This window comes from Crassostrea angulata, chromosome 3 (assembly GCF_025612915.1).
Source record: "Crassostrea angulata isolate pt1a10 chromosome 3, ASM2561291v2, whole genome shotgun sequence".
Classification (NCBI taxonomy): Eukaryota; Metazoa; Mollusca; class Bivalvia; order Ostreida; family Ostreidae; genus Magallana; species Magallana angulata.
Window position 1 is genome coordinate 55,730,380 of NC_069113.1, and position 6,000 is coordinate 55,736,379.

Here is a 6,000-nt window from a genome sequence, read left to right on the forward strand (position 1 = left end):
GTTGCTATGTTAGCTGTGTTGTATTTGGTTAATTTGTTCTGTGGCCTGTTGCTATGTTAGTTGTGTTGTACATGTATTTGGTTAATTTGTTCTGTGGCCTGTTGCTATGTTAGCTGTGTTGTACATGTATTTGGTTAATTTGTTCTTTGGCCTGTTGCTATGTTAGCTGTGTTGTACATGTATTTGGTTAATTTGTTCTGTGGCCTGTTGCTATGTTAGATGTAAGAAGTGTTTTGTATGGTTTGTTTTTAAGTAAGTGATGTTGTACACAGTTTTATTTATTTGTTACGTGTTCATTTATTAAGTTGTAAATGGTTTATTTGCAGTGTTGTCATTTGTACATTTTGTTGTGTTGCTGCTGACTTTTGTTTTGTTTCTCTCGTTATATTTTTTTTTCTGAGTGTGCTCTGATTTTTTATAACTTATTATGACCTGTAGCAATAGAGCAAGCCGAACTATACAGAGATGCGCACTTTATGTTACACAAAGTAAGGTTTACATCATGTTGCAGGGCCATGGTTACATTACACAGATTGTAAGTGTTACGGAAAAGCTTCAAATATGTCAAGCAGATTGTCCGTCACTGTAATAGTGTGTTATGTGCTGTCAAGTTGTACTTATGTCAGCAAGGTGTGTATTTTATGGTCTCTAATTAACCTTCTAAAACGCCGATATCCGCACTGGAAACTAACAAGCTTTTATTGGAAATCAAACAATAATATTACAAATCAAACAACGCTGAATGAGATAGTCAAATATTTTTCCGTGTAGATAATCCCAAGAGGCGGACACTACTCGGCTGATTTTCTGCTCACTGCCGCACTCGGGGGAGGGGGTCTTGTTTAGGAGGTATTCTCTCTTGCTCGAGATTGGCTATTTATCAAGTAGAAGGCGAACGTGGTAGTCACCAGTGGATTATCAGGAAGTCTTTGGGATCGAGATGATCGTTTAAATCGACAAAAAGAGTACTTTTAGATTAGTTGAGACTAGAGATTCAGTTTGAAATAAAGTTGAGCCATTGGAGATAACTTGGTCGCGTAAAATAGCGGCAATTTATACGTTGACGTCGGTCCAAGGTCGGCGTCTGTCCGTAATTACATGCAATATGTCGTTAAATTTCTGGGATAATGTTGTACATTATTCTCAATCAAGATGCCAGGTGCTTATTAGTCCTAGATTTACTGTGTTTGTAAGTCAAGACAACAGAGACGGGAATTGTGTCCCTTGTTTGGAAGCTGGTTGTCGTACACGGCCGGTCACCGTGTTAACACTACGGGAAAGTCACATTCCGGCACACCGCTTGTTTCCGGTCCTGTACAACACTGCGCAGTGTCACAGATAACAAATCTTACACGTGTAATTAGACAGACTGGTCTTATTAGAAACATGCGGAAATGTTGGAATGGAAGGACAAAAGAAACGTACTTTAATTAACCTCGGTGACTGCATCACATACTCTCTCTCTCTCTCTCTCTCTCTCTCTCTCTCTCTCTCTCACTCTCTCTCTCTCTCTCTCTCTCTCTCTCTCTCATAAAACACATTTAAAATGTATATTTCTGGGATGAGCCTAATGCTTTGTATCTACTAAAATCCATTGTGTATTGTATTTCTTATCAATAAAAGAGATCTGGGCCAGATGGGGTGTAGGGAAAACTGTACTGTCAGCGGCGCAGGAATTAAGGATGTCTGCAACACGAGATCAGGGAGAAAAAGCAGCAAAATGATAACGGAACACAGTGCTCCAGAGACCAGGCAATTCCAACTGATGCAGGCCGATAAAAGACAGGCCCTTTTAGGGATTATGAGTACAGTCTCTTTAGTGGAGGGAAAGTAAGTGAAGCAAGGGATAATTTGGTTTTTAAGTTTCCCCTATACCGAAAGGAGGACTAAGTGAGCGTAGTCAGGGTCCAAAATCACAACATCCATGTCCATTTGTTCCACTTTTTTAAGGACTTCTGTTTTCTCTTCGGGATAACTGGGGGGGAGGGGGCATGTACATATACATCTAATATAAACAGTATTGCTGATGCATTATGTATACTAAAATCCCCGAATAATATAATAGTTTCCTTTATGAACTCGCATAATTGGGACCGCGATCAACAGGTGTTACATGAAAACATCTATGTCTACTCATGGTTAAAGAATTATTTTCCTTTCTGTTAAATTCAAAAGGAAATCTGGATGTCGATGTTTTTGGTCCACGCTAGGACCACAATAAGAGTGGCAATCACCTGGTCTCCAATTAACTCCAAGGAGCCAATGCCGGCTCGTCTGTCGACAGACGACATCTGGCCCGCGCCGTTGCCATGTCAACCAGAACGAGACTTGTGGCGGAATCTCACCTGAGCGTCCCGCCCTCGTAACTGTGATCAGAGCTGTGGGTGCCGGAATCAGCAGATGGTGGGGGTCCTGGGGAATTCGCCTCTCAACAGCTGGGGCATCTACAACAGGCAACCTGTGCGTGTTAAACAGGTGCGCTGCGGGTCCCAAGAAAATTGATTGAACAAGCAAGAAAACGACAAATTACGCTGATCACAAACTTGACAATAAAGTCGGCCATTCTTACATCGATAAATCAAAGTAAAGCGTTGATCGGGGGAAATGTGCTCTAATTTTCCGATTTGTTAGACTTGGGAAACATTAAAGAACTGCTACAAGAAATCGCGCTATTTGCTTTCTCCTCAAATCCATCCTTGTCTTTATGTGGACGTTTTAATCTTCATGCTATTACTTGGCGATTTAAACGATTTTAACCACGTTTTAAATAGGTTTTGTACTCAAATTTTTTTCTTCGCTGTCAAATGATATCCCATATTTTCGGTGGAAACAGGAAAAAGGAAGTGCTTTGAATAGATTAGACACATTGAATAAACATTTGGGTTTTACCTGTCCTTTAAAATAGATACTTCTCGATATTTCATATAGTTTGAATAACCTTTTAGACCTCCACAGGTGTCATAAGTAATTAGAGCAACAAAAACCGGCCTCCCCTACAGGAAACAACCAATGCTGGAGATATCTCGCTCACATATATTTCATTCACTAATTTTCACGGGAATAACAAAACAATCCGCACCCTAAAACATGGTTCTTTTTATCTGAGTATTTGATGAATCTGCGGAGAGATTGGCCGTAATACGTCAAACTATTGCGGGCCAGAAATGGCCGTCAGCCTCCCAACCATCACACATAATCGTCGGCTTCACTGTCAATTGGTGGGTCCTTCTTTGACGAGAGGATGATAAGCTCTCATGGAATCTACATAGATTAATTGGTTGATTCTTTATAATCAATTCGTTGAACTTGAACTTTGCGCCATCAGGTCGTTGGCGCCAAAATTAACAGGCGATAAAAGATGGGAGTTTAGAGCGAGTTTGGGTTTAAGCTTGTAACATATTGTCTTTCAGACAAAACATGCTATCAAAAACAGATTTTTACAGAGGATCAAGATTATGTTTCGTGCGCCTTATGACTGATTTGATTTGGATACTTGGAAATCTTGTAATCCATCCATTGCTGTCTGTCGTGCGACTTGACTGCATGCTTTTATAGTCGTAAAAAACTTCCCCATCCCAATTAAGCACCAGGTGTTTCTAGTATCAACATTAAACAAAAATAAAATATTTATTAATCATTTATTGACGATTGCATAAAATATAGTTGAAATGAAAAAAACAAGGGATTTAATATCTTATCGTTTTGAGTGTGCATTTTGGAAAATTGTAAAATTAAACAAACTATACTGAACATATATACATGGGTTTCTTGCACTCCAAAACTGAAAAAGTTAAAAAGTTTATCCCTCATCTTCGCTAGCCAAGTGTCCGATTCGTTTCGGACACTTGGCTAGCGAAGATGTTTATCCCTATACATCGTCTATTTATTTAATTAGATGACGTCCAGAATTGTTTTGATTGGACTGGAGACTGGATGTGGTACACAAATACCAAAAGGTGACCCGGTCCCGAGTCAATCGCTACGAACAATACACAGGAAATTAAACTCAATGAACAATTAGCTATAAAGTTATTGTAATTCTGCACCTAGAATTAAAAGTATTGATCTATGTTTGAGATAAACGTAAGCAATTTAATTAGCCGTACTAATGTTCTAAGAGTTTTACGGGGGCGTGGGAGTCGTTTCATCTGACCCTCTCCGTGATGGGCGGGAATCATTGGACGCACGGACTCCAGCTGCTGGAGTTTGCTGCTAGTGTAATGGGACTATAAAATGGCATAACACTTATATATACAATAAAACAATTGTCTAAACCTCAGCGGGATCGATAGATATGGTAAAATGGTAAAAAACGGTCTCTGATTATTTGAATGATTGAACTTTGGTAAATAATTACATTATTTAATCCATTTTACAGTACTGTTGCAGGTTTTATAAATAAGGATGTTATAATATGACAGAATTGTGTCACGTCCTTGACCTATAACACAGGAGCAGCGGCCATGATGGGTTCGCTGCGTTGGATTACGCTGCACCGGGCTGTAACTTCGACTGATTCTGCATGTGTTTTAGTCGTAATCTATTGACAGGTCGATCGATTCCATTTATTCTGAAAAACTCGGTGTCTCCTGCATGTGATTGTGTATATAGCACTGCCTTTAGCTCCACACAATGGCCGCGCCTTGCGGTGTCTACGGGTGCTATAACTGTGTAGTAATGAATTCTATAGACCAGAAATGAATCAGCAAAATGATACAAAATTGAAAGTCCAAATACAGAAGACGGTCATTTAAGGGTCCAGCACCAGCATCACAAATTATTCTGCTGAATACAGAAAGGGGAGATACAGAAACTGCAAACAGTCTAGCGAGAAATGAAGAAACATATTTTGGGATGATTTTATATGACTTTTCTTGTCGCGGGCACCAGAGCATTAACATATTGTTTCTAAAGACGGAAAATGTCGGAAGTATATATCTCTATGTCAGAGAAAAAACCCCAACAAATTTTCATTGCATTCAATAGAAAAGCCAAATGATACACAAGGCTCCTTTGGTGCAATATTAAGGATTCCCTTAACAAAATCATTTTCAAGCTCAATAAGAATTAAAACAAACTCCAAGGATGAAGACATTCAGGTACCAATGTGTACAAATTGGTCACATCCGGAATGGTCATATACTTGTTCAGAGGCGAGTTCAACAGAGCAAGCGCTCGCGAGCGCTCGCCAAAATTCCCAATACCCGCAACACAAATTTTGGCGAGCGCTCGCGAGCGCTCGCTCTGTTGAACACGCCTCAGGTCTCTTTCAATAGTTTTATCATTTGGTGTTTTTGTTGTTCTTTTGTTTATTTTTTGGTTTTGTTTTCGTTGTTGGTTTTTGGGTTTTTTTGGTTATTCGAAATCGTATTTTTCTGTGAATTCAAACAAGGACAACATCACTGATACTGTTGTTTATGTTTCTTTTTTATTTATTTATTTTTTTGGTCAAACTATAAAATTGCAGAATATTGCAAAAGTCTGCTGTGTGTATACTAGTACGTACTAGTTCTCGGAGGATTTATGGCCGTTTGTCCGTGAATTCAACACTTGTAGCAGAAACATCCGAGGATTTCCCCTAAGTTCATGTACGTATACTCAATGACCTACACGTTGTTCAACTAAAAGGCACTGCATCAAATGCGTGTAATAAAAGGACCCACCTGTTACTATGTATCAAATTTAATTGATTTTAATGCCGCAATAAAATAATTTTTCATAAACTTTTTATGCAAGTATTTTTTCAATGGTCAATGGTACAGGCAATGTGGTTTGTTGGATATAAGTCGTATCCTTTGACCATATCCTGGAGATGTTTTATTCTTACGCTGACCTCTAAAGATTGTTTCAAGGTGAAATAAGAGGGGAAAAACACCCTATGTGACTGGCGTGACTTTCCGTGTAGAGAATTATATTGCATTATATTTGTAGGTGTGTGTAAGAGAGAACTTGATACCCAAAGACCATTATAAGTGTACATATATGGAAAATGTAAGGTAT